Source organism: Bemisia tabaci, chromosome 6, assembly GCF_918797505.1.
Source record: "Bemisia tabaci chromosome 6, PGI_BMITA_v3".
NCBI lineage: Eukaryota > Metazoa > Arthropoda > Insecta > Hemiptera > Aleyrodidae > Bemisia > Bemisia tabaci.
Genome location: NC_092798.1, coordinates 19,357,177 through 19,382,266, shown reverse-complemented (window position 1 = coordinate 19,382,266; position 25,090 = coordinate 19,357,177). Strand labels below are relative to the sequence as shown.

At 40.2% G+C, this 25,090-nt stretch overlaps 1 protein-coding gene across 1 annotated transcript in view; it reads right to left on the bottom strand.

Moving 5' to 3' along the window:
* The window catches only part of LOC109042796 (metabotropic glutamate receptor 3), a 43,331-nt gene that overhangs the window by 15,416 nt on the left and 2,825 nt on the right, over nucleotides 1-25,090 (bottom strand). The window lies entirely within an intron of this gene.

Here is a 25,090-nt window from a genome sequence, read left to right as displayed (position 1 = left end):
CAAATAAAAGGATGACGGTTAGAGATGGAATACCACAGGGACAGAGACACTGGACAGGAAATTTGGACCGTGAAATCGAGAGCGGATATTCGATGTTTTTTTAGGATCGTCAGGTGCCACACCGCGCGACAAGTGTTCTTCGTTGCGAAAGAACCGAAAATCCCTTTTGCAATGCATCGTCAAACAATTGGACCGCGTTAAACAGAAAGGAACCAAGCATCATCAGCAGTTGTCATTTTTAACTGGGAAATTTAATTTTTTACATGAAAATGGTTGTGCAGATTTCGTGCAAACTTCAGTGAATTTTCTCTATGGTGCAGAACAAAATTCCTTAAAATTTTCAAAGGAATCCGCACAAATGTCCTCTCGTAAAATATTGAATTGCCCAGTTAAATTTGACAATAGCTGATGCGGCTTGGTTCCTTTCTGTTAAACGCGGTCCAATTAGACGGCACACAGTCAATCAAAGAGGTCGGACAGGAAATTTTTAACTAAAACTGCAAATTTTGATGTTTAATTCGTCAAATTTTAAATCTTTCCTGAAATATGCAAAATAAAAGGATGACGGTTGACAATGAAATGCCACAGGGACACTGGACAGGACATTTGCCCCGTGAAATTGAGGCCGGATATTCGATGTTTTTTTAGGACCGTCAGGTGCCACACGCGCGACAAGTGTGTACGTTGTTCCTCGTTGCGAAAGAACCGAAAATCCCTTTTTCAATGCATCGTCGAACATCCAGACGGCAGTTTCCAGTAACGAAACCTACTCCCAGGATCGGGCTCACATTTCGTCGCTCCCGTAACGAAAGAACGTAACTCCACTTCCAGGGCCGGATTAAGGGGGTGGCCACATGGGCCCCGGTCCATGGCGGCAAAAATTTGCAATTTTTTTAAGTTTAGGTATAAAAAAAAATCAGATTTAGAAAAAAAAATTACAAGCGAGAAAAGGCGACAAAATCTCTCAATTCCTGAGAGTATAGTAATTTCTAATTTTGTCGTCTCTGAGCGATACAAGAGACAGCACCTTTAATTAGTCGAGTTAAGAGAGAAACCAAACACGCAATTTGGCCCGGAACGGCGCGACTTAGAGGGAAATGATGACGAGGACTTGAGATGAAAAGGAGAAGCCCTCGGCGCGGCGATCGGCATGTAATACATATCAGCGCCTACAAGACTGCACGAATACTTCACGCATTGCAGTTAGCGTGAAACGGATAGCGCCTACAAGAATGCATGAATACTTCACGCATTGCGCCAAACACAGTGCGGTCAGCGTGAAACGCATAGCGCCTACAAGACTGCGTGAATACTTCACGCATTGCATCAAACACAGTGCGGGCATTGCGGTCAGCGTGAAATGGATAGCGCCTACAAGACTGTCGGAATACTTCACGCATTGAGTCAAACACGGTGTGGCGCGGCGGCGGGAGTTAAAATCATTGAACCACATTAATGTTTGTTCTTTTATAATTTTTTCGTTCATTTCTTATGAATGGAAGGCCTTGTCCACACAGAGATAGGTTTACGAAACTTAACTTTCTCGCAAAGTTCTGTGAACTTATGCTAGTAGTGTTGACAGGGTTTTCCCACTAAATGTGTTCAACACGAGTAAATGCGTCTTATGCTTCCCTCCCCTGCTGGCACGTTCACTTGATGGTTTTTATTGAGTTTCAAAACGAATAAGAAGGGAGCGGCAAAATACAGGCGGCCCATGGGCAGCAAGTAGGTGAATCCGGCCCTGTCCACTTCAATTTTTTCAAATATCTCCTCAGGTTGCTGACATAAAGTCAGGTTGAACTTTCTTTCCGCCACAAGGATCCCCGTAATTTCGCGAAACTTCAAACACGTATTTCTCGAAATAGAAAAAACTGCACTTATGAGCCTTGTCCCCCACGCTTCTCAATTACAAAAAAAAGGAATAAATAAATAAATAGATAAATGAAATTAAAAAAAAACAATAGGTGAGGAAAGAATGAACTTTCCATCGCTGTTGCACTTAATAAAAGGTAAGTTACGCAGTCATGTTAAATCAAGGACAGACATAAAACATGACTTGAAGGTGTACGTAGGTGTATGCCAAGGTGATGGAGTGCATCTAGTGCGTTTTTTATGTGTGAGAATACCCACTGCACAGCTCGTTTACGTCACAATATCTACTCGCCAATTAAAGCACGTGATCTTGCTCGTCAGATGTGTGGAAATAACTGTTACTAGACCTATCTCTCATGTTTGATTAATCGTTCACTTCTGAAGGACGCCGTGCATGAATATTTAATCTGCTCAAGAGGAAATTTCATTTTAAAAGGTCTAAACAATGGACCACTAGACAAGGTAAGAATTTAGGCACTCTGATACTTTTTTTTAACCAGAATTTCATGTAGAACACGATTCTTGCATCAAAAATTACTGAAATCAACTCCTAACTAAGATATTAACGTTTTGATTTCACATTGGTTATAGGAAATTTGAATTGCCCGGTCACAAGAAACTCAATACTCTACGTGAGCCAAATCGCCCCTTACCACGGTTTCGGCAGGCCTTTCAATTCGCTCTGTTCCTTTCCCAACCTTTATCGTTTAAAGTGTACCTGTTTACGCAAGGTGTTAGCCAAAATATTTGATCATTAAAATCACTATTTATCTGTGATTTTGATTACTTTTATCACAGCTCAATGTCCATTTTTGAGTAAAATAACTCACAGTTCACGATTGAGCCACTGAGACAAGACATATTTCCATCCAAAAATAATTCCGGCGAAACTTCAAAAATAAAGTTGTGATGAAAACAAACTTCAATAAATAACTGCTAATATGTATCTTGATGAGGCTGCGAACATCCTCTGAGAAATCACTTGTTTGGCTCACGGGCTCACACCATCAGCCGCATCGAGAAAAGTCGGGTTGTCGAGTGAATTGCATAATGCTTCAAAATGAAGGCGTTTTAAAACGCCTTCCCACACTCCACGCTGCTAATCAGATTCCGAATTCAGGCCAAACCCGCCTAAGGTTAAGGTGAGAAGATTACGGAACAATAGGTTCTCACTGCACCACCTTGCAGAGTTAAAAGCTGGTGATATAGTTCACGAGACAGTTGCGACAGTAAAGTTCAACTGAAACGATGCAAATTCAAAATTTAAAGATAGGTAATATACTGTAAAATATTGGTGAATGATATTGCAGATTTTTGTATCAGAACTGATCTAATTTTGTGTTCCCACAATCAATGAATCCCTGCATCGGAGAAGAAAAATAGATCGATGATGGATGTAACAATTCGTTGTGGTTTATAAAAAAAACTCACTTTTGCTGAATTCGGAAGTGAGCGATAGGGTATAATATAAATGCGTCACACCGTACAGAAAAAAGGAAGCAAATCGTATTCTTTTTTAAACACCCATGTGCTCTCCTCCTTCACTTGCATACTGACAGATTTTATAGCCCATATGAATTTGAAGGTAGAGAGAGAAAAGAAAACTTGTCCTTTTATAAAACCAGAGCATGGGTATTTGGGTTTGAAGACTTAATTTTTCCTCTAAGTTTGTTGTCAATAAACTATATCATGCAAAGATTTGATTGAGTTTATTCACACCCAAGAACTAATCCACTCTCTGTATTTTGTTGGAGAGATGCAGGGTGCTTCAATTGAATGACCCTCGATTTTAAATTTGAACCTCTTCGAACTAACTTGTGGTGAAGATATAATGCCCTATTCTCATTTGCATACAATGACCGAGAAAGAAACATACTTTAGATTGCAACTACCAATCTAAAAATGTAAATTCCTGATCACGCGGCTCATCGCTTGGACAGATTTGTGCCTAATGAAAATGAAGCCATAAAGTGCGCAAACCCCATGTGCATAGCTTATTTTGATTTAATTCATTTGTGCATAGTTTCTTTTAGCGTACGACATTCGTCCAGTTTTTTGTTAAAATTCTGGATTAGGGGAAGCAAGCTTCAACGGGCTCAGACTTCAGCATTGTTAACTTGCTAGAATTGTTCCTGCGAGCTGATTGTTGCAATTGATGGACAAAGCTATAGACAAAAAAGACAAAAGGGATACGGAGGGATCCCCTGGGTGGAAGCGGGTGGTTGGATGACATAGGTGGTAGGTAATAAACTAACTAACGGCATCCCACGAGAGACCCTATGGTTAGTCGATCATTTCCTCTCTTAGTCAATAGGAACCAACCATTTCAACCAATAAGATCGCTCTGTACTCCCTGGTCCCTATGTACTTTGCCTTTAGCTTTGTCTACCAATTTCAACAATCAGACCGCTGTTTCTATTTCATCGCACAGCAGAAACGCTTGCACTTGAAAAGCGACAATTTTAGCGTGATTTTTCACTGTTTGCCCCCAGTTATTAAAAAATGCAGAACATGAAGGGCGAAACCCGATGATGCGGAGGCGGTTTGCGGGGTTTTCTGTAAAAAATTACGTAGGAATATTTACGTGGTTGCAAGTCACCAGAATAGAATCGTTCCTGTTTCTCCTCTTTTGCACAGCAGAAACGCCCACACTTCGAAAGCGACAATTTTAGCGTGGTTTTTCTTCCATTTGTTTGCCCCCAGTTATTAAAATATTCAGATCATGAAGGGAGAAACCCGATGACGCGAAGGCGCACAGTGGATCGAGTCAACTAGAGAGGTCGGACATGAAATCTTTGACTGGAACTGCAAATTTTGACGTTTATTTCGTCACATATTAAATTTGAAGTGGTGCGATTGGAAGAAAATTTCACGAGGAAACAAATGGAGCCACTTTCAAAAGCTCAAAGTTTTATATAAACGGAGTTATAAGCGTTTAAAGTTTCCAAATTTGGTCCGACCTCTCCTATTGATTCGATCCATTGTGAGGCGGTTGGCGGGGTTTTCCGTAAGGAATTACGTAGGAATATTGAGGTGGCAGCAAGCCACCAGTTAGGATTACGCAAGCGCTGGAACTGGAACGGAGTCTTTCACATGGTACAGAAAGACGGGAACGCGGGGACGGCCGCCGGGAGCAACGCAACTAGTCATCGGAGCTCTTGCGTCTTGCGTCGCGTCGCTTTAATTGGCATGTGTCGAATACTCATTCCTGGATCACTCATCTCGCACTCTTGCTCATTCATTCAGCGTCGCACTGTAGATCGAGTTAGTAGGAGAGGTCGGACAAAATTTGGAACTTTAAAAGCTTATAACTCCGGTTATACAAAATTTCGAGCAACTGAAAGTGGTTCCATTGGTTTTCTCGGAAATTCTCTGCTGAAAACACCCTTTAAATTCAAAATATGACGAAATATACATAAAAATTTGCGATTTTAGTCAAAAATCTTACGTCCGACCTCTCTAATTGACCCGATCCACTGTGCGTCGTTCCAATCAATACAGCCCGCTCCCATTATCGAGGCGACAAAATACCACAACGACCCGTTTACAGGACTTGACAGCAGTCCCCGACGGAGGGTATGGATCAGTGGCGTGGCGTGAATTGCGATATATCGATTGTTATGCCATTAAACCCATGGTAAAGAATCGAGTATTAAGGTGTTCGCTGCGAACACCCTATTTATCGATATTTTTCCATAGGTTTAGAGGGCATAACAATCGATATATCGCAATTCACGCCACGCCACTGGTATGGATTCGATCAGTGGCAGAGACAAGGGGGAGGGGGCAGGGGGTCTGGACCCCCCTCTCCCTTAGCCTCGTTAAGTGTACCTTTTTTGAGGGCTTCTTTTGAAAGAAGGCATAAAATATTATCAGGGACGTACATACTGAATAATTTAAATTTACCGTCGCGTTTTTGAATGGAACCACCCCCCCCCCCCTCCCTCAGGAATTCCTAGCTACGCCACTGGATTCGATCGACATGAATCGATCGAATAATCAATACGTGAACTAATCTGCAAAATTCGATCGACTCACGGAATTATCGATCGATTCAAGGGTTTGTCGATCGACTCACGGGTTTTTCGATCGACTCTCGGATTTGTCGATCGACTCACGGCTTTTGTCGATCGATTCAAGGCTTTTGACGATCGATTCAGGCTTTTGTCAATCGATTCACGACTGTCAATCGACTCGGTGTCCATCGGTTCACGTTTTGGTTTTCCGATCGAATCAATACCGGTTTTTTAAAATTAATCATAGATCGAATCGGTGTCGGTCGATTCACGTTTTCATGTTTAGATCGAATCGGTGTCGGTCGATTCACGTTGTCATGTTTCGATCGAATCCATACCTTCCGTCTCGGACTCCGATCCTCGCTTTAAGTGCCTTTCCGCGGCACTTTAAAATGCACGCGGGGCTCTCAAAAGCACTCAGACAACGGCCGTTGACAAATTATCTCACTTCTCGCATAGTATGAGAAATTGGGAAAATCCGAAAAAACAAGTTTCGTGAGAGAGTGACCGAGAGGTTTTGATGCGCCGGCTCTATAGATTACACATTTAAGTATGACCTTGCTATTAGTTCGATACCACAAATCCCCCTCCCCCCCCCCCCCCCCCCAAGTCTTCAGTGTCACTTTAGCGGATGGACTCGAGACGGGCTATTTTCATACGAAATGAATGAGTTGAACGGGATTTCCGCGGGTGGAAAAATTATGTTGGGTAAGTCACTGCTGAGAGTATATTTACAGATAAAAAACATAACATAAAAACAAAAAAGCGCACCATTGATTAAGTGGTATGAGGAACCTTCGTTTTTCTTGTTCTGTCGTAAAAAATAAATGGAAGTCCTGAAGAATATTCTAAAAACCCTCCTTTCCCAGACCTGAAGGGTTTTAAGAGCATATCACGCGCAAATTGACAAGAGCAGCTTAGTCAATTTTGATCCGACAGAAATTGAAGTTCCAGTAGAATTTTTGAGAGAATTCCATCCGTCTTTTCGTCTTGAAAGATTCAAAATTGATGGGAAACGTCGTGTTCGTATCGCGGACACGGCTCTCACTCTTGATATATCTGCACATATTTCCAGTAATTTATTTCATTAACTTTCCACACGCACCTTGAAATTCTCCATGCAGACTTCATGTCACGTGGAAAAATTATTAGTAAAAGGTAGGAATGACCTTGAGATTATTAAAAACTCGCCATTCCTCGTGTTTCCTCATTTACATTGTTGTATGCAAAATCATATTTTATCCTGCGTGTACACCGTGTGGTCATTTTCCAGGCATTCAGAACGCATGCATGCATGGAATTGCATGGACTTTCATGATGGTTACATGGTCACGCGCTACCTGATCGACCTCTCAGTTTCGATGTACATCAAAAACACCTCAGAGTTTTTTTTTTTGTTTATTTTTAAAGATTTTATACAGAGTCTTTAAAATATGAACGAAGTACTTAACTATTTTTTCTTGTCAACAAAGTAATGCTTACAACACATGCGCGTGGAACGTGAATTCAATACAATGCAAGTAATAGTTTTTTTTTTTTTTTTTTTTTTTTTTTTCTTTCCAATTGTTTACGTAAAAAATAATTATTTTTCGCTGATCACTAGAAAAAAACACATTGAACATAGAGTCCAGACTCTTAAAAACATCGACAAGAAAAAATACTCTTGATTCAATCAGATTCAAGCTTAAATCTAGAACCAAGCGACCGAGCCTCTGAATTTGAGGGGGTTTCCTTTTGATTTAAGCTTAAATCTGATTGAATCAAGAGTCCTTTTTCTTGTCAAGGTTTTCAAGAGTCTGGACTTTAGATCTAACATGTTTTTTTCCAGTGATGTCTACAATGGCGGAGGAAAACTTCTTTTATCTTAAAGGCAAAATGAAAAGGAAGGAAAACATTATTTTCAGCGTAAGCTGAAGAGGGAGTTTCTCTCGTTGAAAATGATTCGCCTTCGTGGAACTGAGAGCTGAGAAGCTCTCAAATTTTCTGGGGCGCTTGGATTGGAAGTCGGAACAAATACGTATTCCAAGCAGTGTTTCACCCATTAAATTACCTCTCTCGGCCCGGAAAGAAAAAAAACGGAAGTACTGCCCCGAAAGCAAAAACAAGAAAGTGGCCGACTTTAACAAAGAGAGCGATTATGCTGACCCACAGATTCCGTCAATTCTGCATTGTTCGTACAAATGCACATTACGATGCGTCGAAAGCATTTGTGCATTGCGGTGGCGATCCGTCAGCTCGGTTGATTTTTTCTGGTACCCACGCATTTCACGACATAAATCAGGTGCCAAGTAACGACGAATAGCAAAGGAGCCAATTTTCATAGGTTGACGAATTTTCTATCATATATTTTCCTGTAGAGCACCGAGTAACGAGACCATTGCTTCTTGATATCTATTGACACGGATTTTTTGCCTCTGTCAATGCATTGAATCTGATGGTTAATAAGAAAAAGTACTCAGTTCAGTACCTACAACTTATCTTCAGAATTTGGAGAGAAATGATTTTGCATATACATTCCCCAAGACTGATGTGGTAATTTTAAATTGTGGTAATATACCTGGCTCGTATTAATTATTATCTATGGTCAAGTCATCCTGAACGTTCATCGAGGGCTGGTAAATTCGAATTTTCAAAACTCGCATATCTCGAATGTAAAGCTTAAATCGAAGTGCTAATCTTACGGATAGTTTTTCGGTTCAGGTATCTGAGGCTTTCGGTACCAGGAACCAAATTCCGGGAAACTGAGCCCAACTTTGGTTTCTATGATCAAAATTTGCATTATCTCGACCGAGAGAGTTCGATATTCAATAGGAGGGTGCCTTTTTCGTGGGCCTGCCAAGCATTGCGTCAATTTTACTCGAGACGCATCCCGCCAAATCCAAGGCTCCGACCGCACGGAACCAGGCAGTTTTTGGGCTTTTTTTTTATTTTGAAAATGGACATAGCACAGTAGTTGTGAAATGGTCTAAAAGTAACGCCTGAATTTTCCTGAATTTTTTCGTCAACGTTTAGGCCTCCCGGATTGACGTTGAAGTCAAAATTAGCGGAAAATCCGGGTTTTTTGACGATAACTTGACAACAATGGCAAATACGACAAAAATGCATAGAATCAGAGTTGTTGGAAATTAAATTTCCAACAAATCACTTTCTTATCGTTTTTTCTGTAAGTGCAACCGTTTTAGTGTAAAATTCGAAAACCCGTATCTTTCCGGAAATTTGGCACAAATTCTCGTTCAGTCCGGGAGAAATACGGTAGAAATACGGGAGAAATACGGGAAAAAGAGGGCTAACTCGGAACAAATTGCGTGATAGACTTTTCCTACAAGAATACCATCATCGGGTTGGCCTGAATAACACAAAACATACAAAATGTTTTCCACGGCTCCACCGCGGAACACCCCTTAAAACTCCTAAAATTCAAAAAGGCGGCCGTGTTTAGATTATCAAGCATCAAGGTAATTTAAAATGTGCATCTCGTGTGGTATGAGGTGTCGTTTCCTATGTCTTTTTAGTCGTAAATTTCAAATATAGTGTTAAAAAAAGCCTCTGGTCAAACGGGGTGCATCAAATCCAGGATGGCGGCCAACTTTGAACGGCAGGAGGGTATGTTTGTCCCATATGCCCTCACATTCCCCCTGATAGTTCGTCATAGTACCACTTCTTCGCGTGATAAGTCAAGTGAGGTATTAGTTCCTTAAAGAATATCGACGGCGAAATTCTCAAACCAGGTATCTCGTTTGCAATGTTTGAAAATTCCAAGAATTCTGCAACATCGCAAACCGATACATGCCTTGGTTGTTTCATCGTAATTTTCGTCGTAGATTTAAAGTATGACGTGATGAATACCACCTGGTTAATCGGGCTGCACAAAACTCAAAAAAGACTGATAAGTTTGAAGGTTGGGAGGACTTAAGCAAGTTAAATAATGACGCAATGAGTCAAGTGAAGTATTATTCCCTGTGTAATTTTGGTAAAATGTGGAGTAAAAAATTAAGTGGAAAATGAATGGTCAAACAGGGTATTTCAAATCCACGATGACTGCCTGTAAAAGGCAGTAGTGTTAACCAGAGGTGTAGGTATAATGGTGGAAGGCAATATCAGAACGGTGTTTGCGTGCAACATAGTTCCTTTTAGCATTACGTCTTATTTTAAAATATGTCTTATTATACATCTTCGATGATAAGGTACCGATTTCCGTTTAAGTAATATCCGTGTTTAAAATCCTTTTATTCCCCCCGAGAACCAAGACTCTTTTTATTCGAAATGTGAATAAAGCAAATAAGGTCACGTGAGAATCATGGTGAAATAAAAAAAAAATCAAGTTTCTCTCAAAATCAAAAGTTGACGACACCACTCTTCAAAAAATATACTGAGGAACATCATCCGGTGGTATGAATCATCAATGTTTTCATTTTTTCATTCTTTTTCTTTTAGTCATAGGTAACTCAATTGCATGTAAATATCGCTTATTCGGCAGGCTCTCTTTGAATTGTGCATTTATTTTGTAGTGTCATTTTATTGATTCTTCATATGGAGATAGTCACCATCCTCGATTTCAGCTCTTAATGAGGAGTAATATTAATTGTGAACATTTAAGAAAACTGTTAGAATTATTTCAAAGATTTTTTACTATCACACTTTGAAATTTTCTGTTCTGTCCTCCACATTTAGAAGTCATCCACTTATCCCATAATTGGGAGACCCCGCACGATTTTGGGGCATTTTCTGTTGTAAATTCAAAATTTACGAACAAAATTATCTAAATTCACCGCAAACATTGCAGCATCTTAAACCCTAGTAACCTGCGGATTCGGCCTGGATTGCCAGTTTTACGCCTCCTGACCAGGTGTCATTCATCGGATCATAGATGAGGTCTTATAAAAGACAATTTAATTTTGAACCTCTAATCAAAATGCTAAGACCAATATTATCTAGAGATCGTTACCTTACTTTCAATTTAAAATGTAATACACTAATCAAACTTTATAAGCTACCCTCCCGCCGTTCAAAGTTGGCCGCCATCCTGGATTTGATGCACCCCGTTTGACCAGAGGCTTTTTTTAACACTATATTTGAAATTTACGACTAAAAAGACATAGGAAACGACACCTCATACCACACGAGATGCACATTTTAAATTACCTTGATGCTTGATAATCTAAACACGGCCGCCTTTTTGAATTTTAGGAGTTTTAAGGGGTGTTCCACGGTGGAGCCGTGGAAAACATTTTGTATGTTTTGTGTTATTCAGGCCAACCCGATGATGGTATTCTTGTAGGAAAAGTCTATCACGCAATTTGTTCCGAGTTAGCCCTCTTTTTCCCGTATTTCTCCCGTATTTCTACCGTATTTCTCCCGGACTGAACGAGAATTTGTGCCAAATTTCCGGAAAGATACGGGTTTTCGAATTTTACACTAAAACGGTTGCACTTACAGAAAAAACGATAAGAAAGTGATTTGTTGGAAATTTAATTTCCAACAACTCTGATTCTATGCATTTTTGTCGTATTTGCCATTGTTGTCAAGTTATCGTCAAAAAACCCGGATTTTCCGCTAATTTTGACTTCAACGTCAATCCGGGAGGCCTAAACGTTGACGAAAAAATTCAGGAAAATTCAGGCGTTACTTTTAGACCATTTCACAACTACTGTGCTATGTCCATTTTCAAAATAAAAAAAAAGCCCAAAAACGCTCCACCCTGCACACGTATCGCGTTACCGAAAGCGTCTCGGAGGCAGCGAGCAATGAGCATATGGGCCACTCGACACTCACCTGGTGGCACCTCGTCTCGAATTTGAGCGGGGAGGCGGGGGGAGGGGGCGTAGCCGGGAGGGTGGATCAAGTGATCGGGTTGACACGGGGTTCGATACCGTTGATCGAGGTCGTGGGAGAAGGGACACCGCGCCGGGAGGGGGGTTAAACGGGGGAGAGTACGGAAGGGGAGGGGGAGGGTTCCCGGTTTGGGACCCGGCTCCTGGTGCGGGGCGGCGCGGAGCGGGGTCGCCCCCCGGCGGAACTCGGGGAAGCCCTGCATGACCTTTCCCTCGATACAAGTGTCACGTCACTTGCGACTCACGCTGCGGCGTCTACGTCTACGCCGACGTTGCGTGGCGTTGCGTTGCGTTGGTCGACGCCCCGGGTTGTCATGTCGTTGTCGCCGCGTGGGAGTTCCGTCGACGACGGACGGTGCAATGGCGGGTTTCCAGATGTCGCTTGTTTGAGGGGCTTGGAGGACGAGGCGCATAAGTGCAGTTTTTTTTAAAAAATTGAGATATTAATGATTTCAAGTAAACCTAGGTCAGTAGAACCTCTCTGAAAGGCTCGTTTTGTTGCTAAGCGGGGTTTACTGCGAGGATCCATAATAACATATTGCCTTCGATTCTTCGTTAGAGGGGCTTGGAGGAAAAAGCGCATAAGTGCAGTTTTTCAAACAATTGAGATATTGATGCTATCGAGTAAAACTGGCTTAATGTATACACTGGGAAAAAATCGCCCCCGAATTCCGATTTTTAAACATCGAAAAGTCAGTTTAAACTTTCTTTCTGCCATAAGGATCCATGAAATTTCGAAACTTCAAACACGTATATCTCGGAATAGCAAAAACTGCACGTATGCGTCTTGTCCTCCAAGCCCCTCATACGATGATTTTGTTCGTAAATGGAAACAACTGAGTGAGGAGTGAGCTACCCTCGATCTCTGAATGAATCGGTTGAGCCATAATTCGTATAAGTATAGTTAAAGGTTTGCAATACTGTTCAAGATAAAATAATCAAGTTGCGTAATTAGAAGTTAAGTAAGTTATGAAGGCCCCCGTAGAATTCTCACCCCAATTTTTTGTCGTATTGGTCATTTTTCTGGGGCGTCAGTTCTGCCAAAGCTTGAGGGTTAGCCATAGATTGACAGAAGGAAGCAAAATTTGATCAAACTGGAAAAAATCTCCAAAAATGCCCTAAAATTCACCAAAGTTTATTAAAATCTGCTTCAAATGGGATGAACTTAAACATTAGGGGTTGAATAATCCTCCATGAATGACGCGCCTACGATTTTACAATACAAAAGTACGGGGTAAAGTCACGCTGAGGTAAAAGCGACGCCAATGACACCTAGGAGTGATACCACTATTCGCCCACGTGGGATATTGGGTTGCCTACACTGAAAACTGAAGGCAAACCGACAATGAGGTTGTCACCGCTCCGTACGCCATGCTTGGTGAATTATACCTGGGTTTTTCCTCGACCAATCGTGACATCTGAGAGTGAACATAACTTATTTTTCCCCCAATCATAAAATCGTATCTGCAAAAACATTTTCGTGCCCCATCGCATAATTGTCGATAGATTGATGGAAATTTGATGAGAGCTTTATTGAAGAAAGAGATATTAATTTTTGAGCGTCCCTCGCTTCGGCAACATAGGCGGATGCTTAAACCGTTTAAATGTTGTTCTTCTTCTTATCAACTGATACTTGTCTGGCCCTAAAGAGCAGGAAAGATCACTTGCAATTAGTGACGACAACGAACAATGAAAACTGTGTGGTGCGGGGCGTTGAAAAGAAGCCAGAAAAGATGTTCAGGGGCTCAGCGCGTAGACATGCTCATGTTACATCATTTAAGGGTGTTGCGGAACATGAGAATTTTCACCAATACCCGGGTGGAGACAACGTAATACTTTCAAAGGTGTCTGTATGAATACGAACTATCTTATTAAAATCAGGAGCGGCGTTAAATAGGTATATTTTCAAGTTGGGGTGCTGAATTCTTCTCTTGATCTCACGGTCTCAGAGGGATAAAACCGAAAATACCCGTAGAAGTTGGTTAGCGGACAGTATTTAATTGTGAGAATCATCAAAGAACCAGATCATTTAAAGCCCAAAAGCTCTGAACTAGGGGATGTTATAGAATGGCGGTCACTTGATAAGTAAGCTAAAATTAAAAAAAAGATTTTTACATAAAAGCGTGCATGTAAATAGGCGAAACAAAACTCTTTGATTGAATTTCGCAGATTATCGATCAAATTCTGAAATAAATATGGATTTTTTCAATGTTGTTTGTCTCGAACTCTATGTGGTGATAAAATCATCGTTGAAAGCTAAAATCGCGTTCGCACGGTTCGGCTGGATTTTTCCTACGACTACTTTTAACCACATACATACCATTACCACCATTATCATTATATCATGTTTACTTATACACTAACACCATTGCGAAAAAATGTTGTGAGATTTAAAAGACACCCTCATCTACCAAAATAATTCTTATAAGTACACGTTTTGACTACGATATAAATCTAATACTATGCACTTATCAACCAGTTACTTGTTTCAGGTATAAGGATGAACAATTAATGCATCAGCAAATTGAACGGTGATGACAATCTCAAAAATTGAGAAGAGGATTTTAAAGCGACTCGTATCGGAGTAAATAAGAGCTTTCTGAAAAAAATTTGTTAGATTTTTCGCCTGAATATGGTGAATTTCATCTGTATCATAATTTCATCTAATTCTTCAATTTTAAGGTGATTCGATGGACGCCATATTTTGTGTCAGAATGGCATGCGATATATCGCATCAATTAATTCCATTTTTTCAGCTACTCGTCATTTTTCTCCAATTTTGAGATCGCAATTCTGTTGTCAAGAGACTAAAGCACTCACTTTCACTTACCAATTTTAACAAAGAAATGAAACGTGATAAAGGCGTGGTTTTTTTTAGAGAGATAACATCGCATTCGATACTGATATCGAAACTGCACTCTAATGCGATATTTTCTCTCTAAAAAAACCACGCCTTTATTACGTTTAATTTCTTTGTTATGGCCGTTTTGGCGCGACATACCCTTACCAACCATGTAGTTATACTTGGTATATGGTCCAGAATATGAAAAAAAATATTGCCGGGCGATGTTATGTTGGCAATATTGTTTTATCATCTATTGTTTACCTCCGATTCGTTGGAGGTTTGGTGCCGCCGGTGTTATCTCCAGTTTTGCGGTTGTCAGTTGCTTGTGCGACGCAAATGGTTCTGATTTAGTAGTAAAATATTAAGTTAGACTATAATGCTGCGAGAATGTCATTTGGCAATTGAAAAATTCAGAAGTTTTGATTATTTAATTCATGCTTGAACATGGTGGTTAGTATAACTGACCACCGTGCAGGTGGCTATAGGAGCTGGAACTGGATTCTTGTTGCTTTATTTTTTATTATTATTTTATCAGTAATTTTTATGATTATGTTCATTACTTTTAATTATTGACCAAAATTATTATTTTAAAATTGCTAGTCTTATGTGGGAAAGGACCATTATCGTTGCATTTTGAAGGAATGAATTTATTTTATTGTGACTAGTCTTTGATTGCCTCCTTACTTATTCCAGTTACGCTCATATGTTCTTCACTTCAAGCAGTTTTATATATTTCTGCTTTATTTATACTCTTTTATAATAAATTATACATTTTTCTAAGACTAGCTTCACTCAATTTCCAAAAACAGAGACTCTATCACTTACAAACATGTAAGAAAAAGTGAAAAACTTACAAAATCTACGGAGTCAACATTTATAATTCACTGGTAAAGTTAGTATGGAAGGTAAGGGGAGGTCTGCGAGGGAAGGGTTGGGGGCTTGGAGGGCAGAAATTGAATGTCTTGCGCGGATAGGTAGAGACAAGGATCATTTTTTACACAAAAATAAAAAAAAACACGAAAATTATATCCACATAGGTGAATAGGAAATTTGCGTATTCCTATCCTGTTCAGTGGTCAGTCATACTGACCACCCTTTTTTGTCAAAATTTCCGGGTAAAAAAAAGTCAAAAAAATTTTTTTTCACTAATTTTGAGTTATCTAGACCCAACAGGCCTTAGAAAACTCGAAATTTCAAAAAAAAGTTCGAAACCCATAATGTGTGCAAATTGGTAAGTGAGTGGTTTAGTCTCCTGACAACAGAATTGCGATCTCAAAATTGGAGAAAAATGACGAGTAGCTGAAAAACGGAACCAATTGATGCGATATATCGCATGCCGTTCTGACAAAAAAAAAAAAAAAAAAAAATGGTGTCCATCGAATCACCTTAATTACATTTTTTCAAAACCATATTTTCATGATGACAAAAATTCTTCACGCACACTTGTGACCTTTTCACAGTATTTTCCGAAGAAAATACACTATTTGTATGCTTATTTCAGCACCTACTCTTATAAACGCACTTTCTCCACCTGCGCCCCATTCCGATTCGACCCATTCACTGGGCAGTTTACGCTAAATGCCATTCATGTATTCCAGTGACTAGACCATAGTGACTATACGGACTACGGCCCGGCGTAAAACCCGGAAAAACGGTTCCAGCATCTAGTCGACTGGCGCCGTTGACGATTGACGGTCGCTGCCTTTGCATTGACACACCGATGAGAGGCGCCTGATTTTACGGGTGTGTTAAAGTGCCACCTGGCTCTACGGCGTCTGCGCCATTACAACGGTTGTAAAGATGGTCGCCTCGAATCCAATGAATGGGATATTTCCGCGACAAACGGAGGTGTGGTGACTCCCGGAATCAGTGATTAGGGATTAGGGGCCAACGACTCAATAACACACCTCATCCATGAGGCTCCGACGCTGCCAAACTCAAACCAATGATCGGAAAAAAGGTACACGTAGGTTTTCGTATGATCCATGAATAACATGAGACTGCAGGCACTTCGGGGTTTATCTGGAAATGGAAATGCCCCACCTTAATGAACCCATTAGGGTACGTGTTCTTTTTAGAGCCTTGATAAACATAAGAATCCAAGTACCTCTTTTGGGGCTAGGGGATAGGAATTGTATCCTTTTAGGTCTTTTTAATCTTCCCACTCATCAGTATCATAGACTGGCTCTGAACAATGATCCTAAAAGGCACTCTCCAAAAACTCTTACAGATCATGCTGTAGGAGGCCCTTCTTTGAATATTTTAGGTAAAACGTGAAAAGTCTCAAGAACAAATGACTATTTTTTAGTTGTTTAAAACATGTACGTTCCTCCTCATATTTTACTTTTTGATTTTTTTGACTAAAAGTCACGTGAAAAAGGCCATAAAACACATGCTCATTCTGTAAAAAAAAAAATGCATTGCCTTGTTTTTATTCAAACTGTACCTTTTTAAATTTTACTTCAAAAATACCCAAAAAAGGTTTCCTAAAACCTAAATGCTAACATTTTATTTAAAAAGTTACCATTTTCATACAGTTAGGTAGGCAAAAATCTCTAGATTTACCACTAAAAATTAAAGTTACTTCTTTGTACCATTACTTGTCCTTAAATATTTACACGTGTTTAAAATCCCTATTCAAATTGGTACTTCATATTTTTTCATCGGAGAAAAACCGTGTTAGTGAGAAGATTCTTCCGATCGCCATCATCATCCTGCAAAAACGTTACTTTATTCAGGATCACTAAGAAAGAAATGTGTAATGAAAATGCTTCTAGATCGCCAAAACTCTTTGAAACACTCAACTCGTTAGAAATAATAATCTATGATCTGAGGTATCGTCCAGTATTTATCCTCAGCAAAATGATGTAGAAAAAAATCGCCTCTGCTCTGCATAAGTTACGCCCATACACGTGCTATTGCAGATCTTGCATAAAGCTCCATCAAAGCAGTTTCAATGGAGTGCCATCCATGCATATAACGTTTGAACATAAAATACGCCCATGCTTCTTGGCATTCATACTTTCATGAGAATCAATGGCACGAACCCACTTTTATTAAAAAGTAGAGAAGAGTGAAATAATCTCATCTCAATTTTGAAATTTTTACAGGAACGAAACTTACGAAGTGGCTCAATCTCATCATCATCTCGTGGCTCGCTGTTTTTTGGTTGCCAATAAGAGGAAAAATGAATCAGTCATTAGTCTATTATGAGTCATACGCCTCGCGCTGACTTTTCGCGTGACCGAAACCTATGAAATCATATTCTCATCTCATATCTTACGAACATGATTTTGCCTTGATTACGCATTGCCGTTACGAATGCCGTCATACACCATTTTTCAAAGGATACTCGTCAACAATTGTACAGAAAAGTCTCAGTAAGTACCTATGATCTTGAGAAGTCAGAGGAACACTGCAATTATATATCTCAGAGATTGTTTTGCTAGTTTTCTATGTACACTCCGAAAAAAAAAAAAAAAAAAAAAAAAAAAAAAAAAAAAAGAACACCCGGACCGAATTTTGTTGCTACTTCTGCGTCAGAATTCAGTTCTCGTCGATGAGTTTGAGCTGTGCTAGCAACCAACCAGAGGCGCCGGTAAGTATTGACGTGAATGCGGTCATCACTCGACCTGAATACCATTTAAGTCTCAATTAGTGACAATTGTTAAGGCACGTCTTGAACTGTTAAAATTTTAGAGGACGGAAACGCTTTTTGAAAATGTTTAGTAAAATTTACGGAAAAATCTGAATGAAAACCACTATTTATCGCATACATTTTTGGGAGTTTTTGGTTCATTTTTACCAAAATTTTACCGGTAATAATTTAAACTTAAATAACACCCAAATTTACAGAAAAATAATATAATTTAAGGTACTCAAGGTATAGTAATACAGTGACGTGCAGTTAATCAACAATAGACTCTAGAACTCCAGTAATATTTTCCATAAGTATATGGTAAATACTACCAGATGCCTCATGATTCTAGTATCATTGTGTCAAAAATCAAGTAGACTTATAGTAGAATTTACCATACTTGCAGGGGCGTAACTAGGAAACTTTGTGCCCCCCCCCCATCTTAGTCGCTCCGCCTTTTTTATTTTCTTTCTTGAATTTTTTCGCCCTTTTCAACGCTGCGCGTAACTAACCACCACCCCCCCCCCCGCCCGACGGGGGCAACAAGGTTGGTAATTTCGCCACTATACGTATGGTAGAATTTACTATACGTTTCTCTTAAAGTAGTTTCTTTCAGTTAGTATGTATTAATTGTTTTTCTAAGTTTCCGCAGTAATTTTGGCTATTGATGGGAATGTCTTGGAATGATTTCTGATTTGTTTCGCCCTGTCTCCTTGAAAGTAATTTTTAAAAAGTGTCAATCTATTGCGTTCATACGTGTTCCTTCAAAACAGAAAAGAAAAAGACGGGACGTATTCTGCCGAGCTAAGGAAAAATTCCGTACGAACATTCAAGAGTTGCAACATTCCCTCCAATGAAGCGTTAATTTTCATGGAGAGTTATGAATATAATCTCTCGAGATTTACAGATAATTTAGGTCTGATTGCAAGTAAAACTCTCCAAAAAATCGGATGAAAAGTATTCACAGGTCTCTCTGAAAACTCGTGTTTTATCGACGGAAATTCTGAAACGCCTAAAGGTTCTTACGCCGTTTTTCCTTAGCACGGCAGTATTTTGAAACGTAACTATCGAGCTACGCGTTTTTCGACCGAACGCCCGTAGGCAAAGCTGATGGCCTCTCGGTCGCACAGTGGATCGAGTCGATGGGAGCGGTCGGACAAAATTTGGAAACTTTAAAAGCTTAAAACTTCGTTAAATGAAAACTTTGAGATTTTAAAAGTGGTTCCATTGGTTTCCTCGTGAAATTTTCTTCCCAACGCATCCTTTAAAATTGAAAATGTAACGAATTAAACATCAAAATTTGCAGTTTTCGTCGAAAATTTCATGTATTAATATTATTCTTGCTTACATTATTAACAATTATATAAATTATTTCTATACGTTTTCATATATATTTACTGTAGGTATAATCACTGTCCTCCTATTGTAGGGAGGGAGGACAGTGCTGATACATACATTCGAGTCGCTTTACAGCGCGCCCCGGCGCTCTGCGACACCTAATCGCCATCCTTGCCTATCGATTCAGAGGTCATCTGGTAAATGATATCTTGTAATTTCATCTTGAATGCCACCTATCCACGATTTTGCTGGACGTCCCCTACGTCTTCTCCCAGGAGGAACCCTATCTAGTAGGTACCTTCTTAGTGCTGATACTGTATTAAAATACCCTTTCTAGCGGTTGCCATATGTAATAAGAATATCAAAATTTTACACCTTTCTTTAAAACCTTTTTTTCCGGCCTCTGATTGGCTGGCTCCACTGTGAGTCGGTCCGGTTCGAGGCAGCGGGAGGCTGGGATGAGCCCGACCGTCGAGCAGATGATATCCAGGAACATGTGAGGAACGACGAAAATAGAGGGACCCCTGATATTACCCCGTACCCGTCCTGACACTGACAGAATATCGGGTCTAGCACCCACACGTCACCCCCCCCCCCGCCCCGCCCCAACCCCCGCGGGGGCGGGCAGTCTCATCAAAATTATTGTTCACAGAAAGGCACCATGCACCCACGGCTGCGCCGCTCACCTGGAGCCCAGAGCTTAGACCCTTCTACGATTTCGGGCAGCTGCTTTTTTGCAGGTTCACAACAATCCCCACCCCCCTCCCCACGGCGTGGAAGGGGGGAGCCCGTAAGGGCCACTGCACCGATCATGCTTATTTACGACTTTCTTTCGAGGCAGTGTTGGCAATGACAATACTGACGATGATGATGGAGGGGGCGGGGGAGGGGGAGGGTGTCTACACTGAAGAAAAAAGGATGGTCTAAGGTACAGAGATATGATTGTGCACTGGAAAAAAAAACCACATTGGATCTAGAGTCTAGACTCTTGAAAACATTGACAAGAAAAAGTACTCTTGATTCAATCAGAATCTAGCTTAAATCAAAAACCAAGCCTCTTAATTTAAGTGGATTTCGTTTTGAATCAATCAAAAATCCGATTGAATCAAGAGAGTATTTTTTCTTGTCAATGTTTCCAAGAGTCTGGACTCTAGATCCAATGTGTTTTTTTTTCCAGTGCATCAAAGAACTCTGTACTTGCTGAAGTGAAGTACTCGCAGTACATTTTTCGTGAATACCAGTTGCATTTTTTTATATTAAAACAACCATTGATTTGACACTTGCAAAATTTAAAGAGAGAAACTTACTCACTGTTTATAACTATTGTCTTCTAGACTTTTATTTTTTTTGTGTGCTGTATAGTTACCACTAAATCTTTAACCCCTCTTTTTACCCTAAAAATAGCCTAACTTTTTTACCCTAAAATCTATCTCGGATGCATTAATAATAATAAAAAAATAAAAAAACGACGTATTTTCTGATGTTTAACTGCTCATTTTATTCAGCGAGCGGGGCTAATACGGCGTTATTATTATAGGAACGAAAACTGCTGCGAAAATATAGGTATTCAATACGTGAGGTCAATATTGCCGCATATAGGGAAATGACACTAAAAGATTTATTTAAAGAAGGGGGGACGGGGAAAATCAAAGAGAGGTAGAAGGGATATAATTTGCAACCCCTTTCGCAGACGGGCAATGCACCAGGAAAACGCGACAGAAACGACAAAGAGGTCACTTCGTATGAAGTGATTAGTCAGTTGAATTTTACTCCATCGATCGGAAGCAAATGCTTACTTTCCATTAAGCTTTCTGTTTGATATGCAAGTACTTGCCGCGTGCAAACACATATTCCCCCAGTCACATACTACTGTACAGTAGGTCGTCTTTTCATCGACTCGACATAGAATTCGAAGCGATTCTTTCAGTGTAAATACTCGTCTATCATTTCTGTCTGACACCTGAATACCAAATCGAGTTGAAAGCATGAAGTATACGAATATTTAACTACCTAAAACATAATGACATGCCGCAAAGTGGAGCAAGTCAGTGAGAAAAGTTGGACTTGATGAGAAATCTTTAAAATCTCACATCTTCAATGATACCGAATCAGAGGTTCAATAATGGCTCCTTCCGTTTTCGTAAAATGTCTCGTTAAAAACACCCTTTAAAACGTATAATGTGATAATATACGTTAAAATATCCAGCTACAGTCAAGGCTTTATGTCCGACCTTCTACTCTCAATAATTGATATTTTCATATTGTGCAGCGATAGAAATATAATTGAATGACCATAAAGCATTGAGTAATTAAAAAATGATTTAAATAACCGCCCATCGAAAACCGATTTTTGAACTTCAGCAAGCACTGAAGCCATCACCACGATAAGGAATTCACGATGACTATAATACGTCCTCTGATCGCTTCGCGGTATACTAACCCTCCAAAGCGCTTCGCGTTAGGCGTTAGATATTATGCGTTACTACACCGAAAAAACAGTGAAGTTGATTATCATTTCGGATGTAAAAAAAAGTGTGCGAGAACTCACAAAATGCTGAGTTACGCTACAGCAGTTACTTTAGCAATGCCAAGCTGTAAAACTAACTGCTGTTGTGGGTAATTCAGCGTTTTATGAGTTCTCGCAAATCAACTTCAATTGTTTTTCGGTGTGGGTACTCTTGTGATTTTACTTTACAGAGTATGATGAGTGAAGATAACCGGCAAATTCAAGATATGAAAAACAGCCTCGAATCTTAAAATTTTGAAATACTCCCTCATTAATACGCGTCCATATTTCTTGTGTATTTCCTGAAGGCAATATACACTATTTCTAAATGCTATTTTCGATGACAATGAGTGATAAAAGAACGACGTATCAGTACCTCCTCAATTTTTTTATTTTTTTGTTTGGGGGGGGGGGGGGGTTCTGTTTTCGTCCTTTTTCTTTTTTCTAGAGATTTTTTCTTAAAATCCCGTCAGGAGCGCTGTAAGGATCCGGAAGGCCTGCTCGAGTGCCCAAGGGGGACTACTGAATCTTGCACGTGTGTCTGAACTGGACCTGGGCCCAGAATTAGAGCTGGTGCTGTTGTTGTCATGCTATTATTATTTTTTACTTTGTAATTTACCACTCGGATATACCCCCTAGGGCTGGCGGTGAGCTGGAGAGGTAGCCCAGGATAATTTGAATATTACCCTCGATTCTCAAGTGGGTGTACGTGTGTGTGGGAGCGCCTAAGGACGAGGAGATGAGATGAGAGCTCCGTATTGACCCTTCATCTCTCCTCTCCACACTACCGTTCCTCACGAGAGGCGAGGGGAGATTCTTGATTATCCAACCTGAGCACTTCTCCGCGAGGTAGGTAGTTATACCCATCGTCTTCCTTTCAGAATGAGCTTGAGGTCTATCCTCTATCTTCCTTCATCGGCTGAAAAGAATGACACGGCTGACGCAAGGTCTTCCAGTCATCCTGGGGTGCGGAGAGTGGTCGATCCAACCGACGATATGAACTCGATGATGGCAACGAACTTGAAAAATGAGCTTTCGAATGCTGCCGTGCTAAGGAAAAACGCCATATGGGCAGGCCCGCCACATCCCATCTCGGGCCCTGGTGCCAGATTTCTGGCCCGGGCCCCTAGCACAGAGGGGGGTCCGGGGGGCCTCCCCCGGGAAATTTTTGAAATTTTAAATATATTTGGACGCATTTTGAAGCTCTTATGATGGAGATTTTCCATCAATTTCTGCAGAATAATTACGCTTTTTTTTACTTTCAGCACCAAATACTTTCGAACTGTTGCATTCAAAACATCTATAAAAATTTTTTTGAGGGGGGCAGATGATACTTTTCAATTCTAGGGGGAGCCGGGCCCCCTGGACTCCCCTTTTGTACGTCTATGGCAAGGGAGTTGAGCCATTGAAGTCGAGAATGCCCGGACAGGGGCCTCTTAGCATCCGACAACAGAAGAAAATGAAACGCAGTTACTCAAAATATCATTCTACTTATACTCAAAATCTTGAAAATAGATAGAATCTCTAAAAAAGTAAGACAAATTTTATATTGCCCTAGCGTGTATTTGAAACTTCATTCATCTTGCGGAATTTTTAGGGCCATTTTTTCACTTTTCCTTACGAGACAAGGATTACACATGAATTCGTAGGGGATTGTCACCTGCGTCACGGGCCCCTCCAGGGCCCGGGCCCCGGTACCGAGGACCCAGTATCCCCCCCCTTGTGGCGGGCCTGCATATGGGCCCTCAGGTGTTGTCAAATTTCCTTTGATGACACACGAATTTCCTTACAAACTTATGAATACTTTCTCACAATTTTTCAGATGATTTTGTTTGCAATTTCACCTAAAGCTCCTGAGAATTTCGAAGAAAAATATTCATAACTTTTCTCAAAAATAAGTATTTTATCGAAGGAAATTTTACAACTATCGAGAGTCCATACGGCGTTCTTCCTTAGCACGGCAGAGTGGGGCAGTTGCGCTGGTCACAGAATCGTGATTTGATGCTTGATTCTTGTAGATTAGCTAAAAATAATAAGATCTGCCCAAACAGCAACTTTCTACTTTCAATATGAATCGAGATATCGCGCTTTGAAAAATTCGATTGATGATGTCATCAACCGCGGTTGTGCATAACATGATTTTTTCCACCCTGGATTCATCAACACACATACATGTACACAATTGCACTGAACGTGAAACTCAAATGAAAGCAAGGTGGAAGAAACCAAGCATAGGGTATCACCCCTGCAATAAATGACGTTACAAGCCGAATTTTTCAAAGCGCGAGTTGGTTTGTGCTGCATTTGATGTAAAAAGGCTGTCGTGCTCGTGCACATACACATACAGGGCTTAACGATAAAAGGACGTAACCTGCGACTTCGAAGAGTTGAGGAATTTTCTCCATACGCAAAAGAAGTCGATCTGCAAACGTGTTAAAAACTTATACCTCTTAGTAAAGTACCTAATTGACTTCAGAATTTGATGAAATCTCTGGTCACTTCTCGGTTAATATGGTGCAGCGTCTTCATCGCTTTCCACTTTCAAATCCCTTGCGTCCAGATTTAACACCTAAACTAATGCAATTAATTTTTTTTTTTTCAAAACTTCCGATGCAGAATGCAGATGCTGGTTATTTTCTTCACACCGACAGTAAAACTCCCAAACCATGTAACTCGTTTGTGGTCTTTTAAAAACTCTGCTCCCATTTCATTGTTATGAAGGAGAACAAAACATTATAGGTTTCTCATGAAGTTTCCGCATAATTTGTCTCACACAGAGAACAATCGCGGAAGTTTTAAAATATTGATTTAGAGTGGTTTTTCATTTAAAGATAAAGTATGGCAGGAAGTCTGAAAAGTCGCAAATTGAGATTACATGGTTTGGAAGTTTCACCGTCGAAATGTATCTACTTGAAACTGTTGCGAGTGAACTCCTATAAAATCGAGAAAATGGACAAAGACTCACAATTGGCCGCTTTTAGGGAAATTAATTTCATTTTGACGGCGTTTCTAAGAAATTTTTAGTAAGTTTTAAGGAAATTTTGA